Genomic DNA, 8,199 nt, shown 5'->3' on the forward strand with positions numbered 1-8,199 from the left:
CACATCCGGGAGTAATAGAAGCGCTTCAAGATCATCTAAAGCAACTTGAAAAAGAAAGCCAGCATCAACGAGAAGTTGGCAAGGATCTACAAAGAGAAGTAAGGAGACGTCGAGAGCTAGAAGATAAAATCCTACAACTCGAAGCCGATCTCAAAGCAAAGGCTACCCAGACCACCCCTGAGGACAATTCACGCAAAGATCAAGATCCATTCATTAGGGGCATTGATGACAAGTCATCCTAGCCTATTTTAACTAGTCTTTTTCTTTTGTTTTCATTAGAATTATGCACTTTCTTGAGCTACAAGCAAGCTAATTGAGTAGATTTTCATGTTTCCCTTGATTGAACCAACCATATATGAATTTATGCCATTTCATGAGGTTTTATGCTATATTTGTTGCATATTATGAAAGAATGAATATCTCATGATTTTGAGCATAGCTTTGATGAGTTTGGTTGATTAATGATAGGTGAAGAAAGCTTGGAGAAAGGTTGAAGCAAAGAGGAATGGCTAGGAGTGAAGAGAGGACAATGGAATAAGTGAAATTGAACCAGGAAGCAAGAAGTTAGCCCCAACGTTAGCCCCCTAACTTGGAGGCTAACGTTGGCACATGAAAACATAAGGGAGAAGGGCCAACGTTTGCGCCAACGTTAGCCCCCTAACTTGGAGGCTAACGTTGGCACATGAATATTCAAGGAAGAGGCAAAAGTTAGCCCCAACGTTAGCCCCCTAACTTGGAGGCTAACGTTGGAACTTGAGAGTTTCTCCCCTGGGCACCAACGTTTGCGCCAACGTTAGCCCCCTAACTTGGAGGCTAACGTTGGCACATGAATTACAATGGGGAAGGAGCCAACGTTTGCGCCAACGTTAGCCCCCTAACTTGGAGGCTAACGTTGGCGCCACTAGCATATAAGGCATTGCCAACGTTAGGGTCAAAGTTAGACCCCTAACGTTGGCACCAACGTCCATACCAGCAGAATATGCTAAGCTGATATGAAAAGTTGGAGCCAAAGTTAGACCCCTAACTTTGGCTCAAACTTTTGGTCCAACTTTTGCTAACCTCAAAACCGGTTCAATTGGTTCACTTCAGTTCTTCTCCAAACTTCAAGAGCAATCAACCAAGGCCTCTTTCAACCCAATTCCACCAAGAGCAAAGGCCCAACTCAAGGCTTGAAGATCATTTGAAGAAAGTGTATAAATAGGATAGAATTCAAGTTCTTCGGGGAGCTTTCCTTTTAGAATTTTCATAATAGTTTTCGGAGAGCTTTTGAACTTGAGTGAACTTTAATTTCTTGTTTTCATTGCTTTCAATTTCATTTTACATTTGTCTTGGATCTTGGATTGGAGAATTGAAGAAATTCTGTTTCAATCTCAATCTTGGATCTCTCTGTTTCTTTACTGTTAATTGAATTTCATTTCCGTTTCTGTTACTTGCTCTTCATCTCTTTTCTTTGCAATTTACATCTTCTTTGCAATTGTTCTTGTTGGATCTAGGAAGGCATTGAGATCTAGACTTGATTTTCTAGTCTCTGGGTCCTGAGATCTAAATCCCCAATTTACATTCTGTTTCTTTCCTTTTTATGTTCATTTACTTTTCTGCTTCATATCCGGTTCAATCTCAATTCCCTTTCCCTCTTCTGTTTAATGCAATTTAACTTTTCTTTGTTTAAATTCTGCAAATCCATTCCCCAATCCCCTTTACATTTCAAGCAATTTATATTTCTTGTACTTTAAGATTCCGTAATTTACATTTCTTGCACTTTAAGTTTCTGCTATTTAATTTCTTGTCCTTTACGTTTCAGCAATTTATTTCTTGTTCTCTTTACTTCAATGCAATTTAATTCTGTAAGCCACAAAACCATCAACCAAATCTTGATTCGCTTGACTAAATTAACCACTAAGCTAAAATTGCTCAATCCTTCAATCCTTGTGGGATCGACCTCATTCCCGTGAGTTTTTATTACTTGATACGACCCGGTACACTTGCCGGTTAGATTTATGTATTTTGGGAGAGATTTATTTTTCCTCCAAAATACTCATCAGGCATCATGAAAACTAAAATTCCTAAGGACTTCAAACTCCCGGATATGACTCTGTATGATGGCACTACAGATCCCAACCATCACCTCAGCAACTTCAGAAGCAGAATGTACCTCACCGACGCCTCGGACGCTGTTCGCTGCAAAGCTTTTCCAACGACCCTCACGAAGACAGCAATTAGATGGTTCGACAACTTACCTCCTAAGTCCATCTCAAGCTTTGACGACCTAGCCAAAAAATTCCTGGCCAGATTCTCCATCCAAAAAGACAAGGCCAAGCACGCCCCCAGTCTACTAGGAATCAGGCAAGGAGATCGGGAAAGTCTTCGCAACTACATGGAGAGATTCAACAAAACATGCCTAGACATACAAAGCTTGCCAACAGAGGCCGCCATCATGGGCCTCATCAATGGCCTACGAGTGGGACCTTTCAGCCAATCTATATCGAAAAAATATCCCACATCTCTGGATGAGGTGCAGGAGCGAGCGGAAAAATATATCAACATGGAAGAAAATTCTCGGTTGGGAGAAACCTCAAAATCCGGATTCTCCTACCGAGACAAAGATAAAGAATCCAAAAAGAAGGAAGATCGACAAGGGGAGAAAATTAAAAAATATCATAATTACACCCCTCTTAGGGTATCACTGGTAGATGTCTACAAAGAAGTCTGCCATACGGAAAAGATACCCCCAGCTCGACCACTCAAAGGTAAAAGAGGAGGAGGAAATTCGGAACGAATACTGTGAATATCACTGAGTCCGAGGGCATTCCACTAACGAATGCTTCGACTTAAAAAACATCATAGAAAAATTAGTAAGAGAAGGAAAACTAGATCAGTTTCTGGCCACCCGAGATGATGATCAAAGAAAGAGAAGAAGGGATGAAGATGTCGGACGAACCGAGCGATCACCTCGTACGCCAGAAAGACATGTCCATATGATACACGGAGGATTTGCCGGAGGAGGAATCTCCAAATCATCCCGCAAAAGATATCTCAAAGAAGTATATCATGTTGAAGGAAAGGAGGAAGCTCCCGACATCCCTGCAATCACATTCACCAAAGAAGATGCATCCGGTATCATCTCAGGACACGACGACCCCATGGTCATCACCATCATACTGGCAAACGCCAATCTCGACCGCACATTAATAGACCAAGGGAGCTCTGCCGACATCTTATTCAAAACTGCCTTCGACAAGCTCGGCTTAGAAGAAAAGGAGCTTAAAGCATACCCTAACAGCCTGTTCGGACTGGGAGATACCCCAGTACAACCGCTGGGATACGTGTCACTACATACAACCTTCGGAAAAGGGAACCAATCCAGAACACTCAAGATAGACTACATCGTGGTCGACGTGAGTTCAGCCTACAATGCCCTAATAGGTCGGACAACACTAAATCAACTCGGCGCAATAGTCTTAACTCCACACCTATGCATGAAATTCCCAACTATAGAAGGGATAGCTACAATAAAAGCAGATCAAAAGATGGCACGTCGCTGTTATAACGAAAGTCTAAACCTCAGAGGCAGAGGAGAAGAGTTCCATACAATTGAGCTCGGTGGAGTTCAGAGACGTGAAGAACTCCGTCCACAACCCGAAAGAGAAATAGAGAAAGTTCAGATCGGGGATACCTCGGACAAAACAACTAATATTGGCATGATCCTGAAGGGAGATGCAAAAGAATTACTAGTACAGTTCTTACAAGATAATGTCGATCTCTTCGCATGGAAAGCTGCAGACATGCCAGGCATAGACCCCAAGCTAATGAGTCACAAGTTGGCGGTCTATCCAGGATCTCGGCCGGTACATCAGAGACGAAGAAAACTTGGGCCAGAACGATCCCAAGCTGTGGAAGAACAGGTACAAGCACTACTGGAGGCAGGATTCATAAGAGAAGTCAAGTACCCACTATGGCTAGCTAACGTCGTCTTGGTGAAAAAATCAAATGGGAAATGGCGAATGTGCACCGACTACACCGACCTCAACAAAGCCTGCCCAAAAGATCCTTACCCACTCCCAAGTATCGACGCTCTGGTAGATGCTTCATCAGGATATAGATACCTCTCATTTATAGATGCATATTCCGGATACAACCAAATCCCCATGTATCCACCAGATCAAGAAAAGACCTCGTTTTTTATGCCAAAAGCAAATTACTGCTACATTGTAATGCCTTTCGGTCTCAAGAATGCGGGAGCTACGTATCAAAGGCTAATGAATAAAGTCTTTTCAGATCATATCGGAAAAATCATGGAAGTCTATGTGGACGACATGTTAATAAAGACACAAAGTGAAGAGACATTATTGTCTGACCTGGCCCAAGTGTTCGACACTATAAGGAAGCATGACATGCGCCTCAATCCCGCAAAATGCACTTTTGCAGTAAAAGCAGGCAAGTTCTTAGGGTTTTATGCTCACTGATAAACCACTATTTTATGGTTTGTCTTGTGCTCAATTGAGTGGATTTTATCAACTCTTTACCCACTTATTCATACTATTTGCATGAGTTTACATTCTCCTTCCTGATTTTGTGCTATGATTGAAAACATGCTTCTTTGACCTTATATTTGCTAATATTAATCCTCTCTTATTACCATTCGATGCTTTGATATGTGTGTTAAGTGTTTTTTGAGATTACAGGGCAGGAATGGCTTGGAGGATGGAAAGGAAGCATGCAAAAGTAGGAGGAATACAAGAAGTTGGAGAAATTGCTAAGCTGTCCAGCCTGACCTCTTCGCACTCAAACGACTATAACTTCAGCTATAGAGGTCCAAATGATGCGGTTCCAGTTGCGTTGGAAAGCTAATGTCCGGGGCTTCGATTTGATATATAATATGCCATAGTTGCCATGACGATAGGCGATGCGATCGCGTGATCCATGCGGATGCGTCGCAGTGACGAAAATCAACGTGTTTGAATTCGCAACCAACGAATTCTGGGCTGTTTCTGACCCAGTTCTCGACCCAGAAAACATAGATTAGAGGCTATAAAGTAGAGGAATTGCATCCATTCAAAAAAACAAGCTTTCACAATTCACAATTTTAGGAGTAGATGTAATTTTTAGAGAGAGAGGTTCTCTCCTCTCTCTTAGGATTAGGATTTAGGATTTCTCTTAGTTTTAGGAGTGACTCTCAATCCCAGGTTCAATGTTCTTTTTATTTACTTTCTCAATTTAATTTATGAATATCCATGTTAGAATTGATTTCTTTATTTAATATAATTTGAGGTATTTCAGACTTATGATTGCTCTCTTTAATTTATTAATGTTCTCTGTTTATCCAAATTATTTTCATTCAAGTAGACTTTCTTCCCTTTTGGCTTTGGGTGAGTCATTGGAGACACACTACAACATTTTGGGTCTATGGCCACGGTTTTTTTGGTCACGGTAAAAAACCGTGACCATAGAGGGTCTATGGTCACGGTTTTTTAGGGTGACCAAAAAAAAAGCTATAGTCACGGTTTTTTTAGAAAGGGTGACCATAGAGTACCTATGGTCACGGTTTTCTAAAAAAGGGTGGCCTAAAAGGGTCTATGGTCACGGTTTTGAGGGGTGACCTAAGGGGGTCTATGGTCACGGTTTTTTACAGTGACCAAAAAGGGTCTATGGTCACGGTTTTTCAAAAAAGGGTGACCTAAAAGGGTCTATGGTCACGGTTTTGGGGGGCCTAAAGGGGTCTATGGTCACGGATTTGGGGGGTGGCCTAAAAGGGTCTATGGTCACGGTTTTGGGGGAGACCTAAAGGGTCTACGGAAACAGTTTTTTACAGTGACCAAAAAGGGGCTATGGTCACGGTTTTTCAAAAAAGGGTGACCTAAAAGGGTCTATGGTCACGGTTTTGGCGGGTGACCTAAAGGGCTCTATGGTCATGGTTTTAATGAAACTTTTATGATTTACATTTATTGAATTTTTCATTCTTAGATTTATTTTGTGATTATCATCATTTTGGAATGTGATTATGCTTTTAAAAAAAATTAAATTTCATAAAACAAAATAGGTTATAGTCACCATTTAAAAATAGGGTGACTATAGATAAGCTATGGTCACGGTAAAAACTGTGACCATAGATAAGTTATGGCCACGGCAAAAAACCGTGACCATAGATAGGCTATGGTCACGGTTTTAAGGAGGGGGTGACCATAGATAAGCTTTGGCCACGGTGAAAACCGTGACCATAGATAAGGCTATGGTCACGGTTTTAAGATAGGGTGACCATAGAAGCTATGGTCACGGCAAACCGTGACCATAGATAGGGCTATAGTCACGGTTTTAAGGAGGGGTAACCATAGAGGCTATGGTCACAGTGAAAACCGTGGCCATAGATAGGGCTATGGTCACGGTTTTGAGTGGGGTGACCATAGAGGCTATGGTCACGGCAAAAACCGTGACCATAGATAAGGCTATGGTCACGGTTTTAAGGAGGGATGACCATAGAGTCTATGGTCACGGTGAAAACCGTGACCATAGATAAGGCTATGGTCACAGTTTTAAGGAGGGGTGACCATAGAGGCTATGGTCACGGTGAAAACCGTGACCATAGATAAGGCTATGGTCACAGTAAAAAAACGTAGCCTAAAGTGTCAGAATTTGAAAATTGAAACCGTGACCATAGACCTATGGCCACGAGAGAATAGGCCACGGCAAAAAACCGTGACCATAGGTCCAAAACCGTGACCATAGATCTATGGTCACCGTTTTTACTAGCTATCGTGACCATAGGCCTTTTTTTTTTGTAGTGACACTTGAGTTATCAAACTCATTGTTGATTGAAAATTGGAATTCTTCAAGAATTGATTCGAGTTCCAATAACTCTAGCCTTTCCCAAGGAAAGACTAGAACCTGAGGAATAAAAATTAATTCATCCACTTAACTTACCTTCATAGTTAGAGGTTAACAAAGTGGGAGAAAAATTCAATTCTCATCACAATTGATAAGGATAACCAGGATAGGACTTCCAGTTATAATACCTTGCCAAGAGTTTATTTTATTATTATTATTTTATTTTTATTATCATTCAACATACTGCTTCTTCACTTTCTAAAACCCCTAATTTACAAGACTCATAACTAATAATAAGAACATACCTCCCTGCAATTACTTGAGAAGACGACCCGAGGTTTAAATACTCGGTTATCAATTTTAAAAGGGGTTTGTTACTTGTGACAACCAAAACGTTTGTATGAAAGGACTTTTGAAGGTTTAGAAACTATACTTGTAACGAGGATTTATCCGCAAATTTCTAGACCACGCAAAGGTTCCTTTCACCAAAATGGCGCCGTTGCTGGGGAATTGCAAACGTGTGCCTTATTATTGGTTATTGTAAATATTTGCTTTTTACCTGTTTTATTGTTTTTATTTTTGTTTTTATTTTTGCTTTTTTCGTAAATTAAGAGGTTATTGGTTTTTATTTAGTTATTAAAAATTTTTCAAAAATTTGTTTTTGGTGTTCATCTTGATCTTCAAGTTGTTCTTCGTGTTCATCTTGACCTTCAAGTTGTTCTTAGTTGTTTTCTTCGTTTTGATCTAAAAATTTTTAAGTTTGTTGTCATTTTATTATTTTTCTCTTTCCTTATTAAATTCAAAAAAATTCAAAATTTAAAAATCAATTTCAAAATTCAAAATTCAAATTTCAAAAATTTAAAATTCAAATTTCAAAATTCAAATTTTAAAAATTTTCAAATTTCAAATTTCAAAATTTAATTTTCAAATTCAAAATTTAAATAACCTTTTAATTTAAAAATTATTTTTATTTTCATTTTTAATTTTTATTTGATACTATGAACTCTCACCCCTTTGGCTATGAGTCTGGTTATAATTATGTTGCAGGAAGAAGAAATTACAATGAGAACAGGCATCAAGGTTGGAACAATCAAAGATGGGAGGAGCCACAAGGATTTGATCAACCCTCATGGCAACAACCACCTCCAATGGACTATCAACAACCACCACCATATGCCTATAAACCCTCTCCTCAACATGACTTTGGACCACCATACTCACAAGCCCCTTTCCGCCAATCACCTCCATATGACCCTAACCCACATCCACCATACCAACCACCTTATGAGCCAAATGAACCATACACAGAACCACCACCATTTCAACACAACTACTCTCATGAACCACCACCTCAATATTCACCATCTCCATATCATTATC

Source organism: Arachis hypogaea, chromosome 12 (assembly GCF_003086295.3).
Source record: "Arachis hypogaea cultivar Tifrunner chromosome 12, arahy.Tifrunner.gnm2.J5K5, whole genome shotgun sequence".
Classification (NCBI taxonomy): Eukaryota; Viridiplantae; Streptophyta; class Magnoliopsida; order Fabales; family Fabaceae; genus Arachis; species Arachis hypogaea.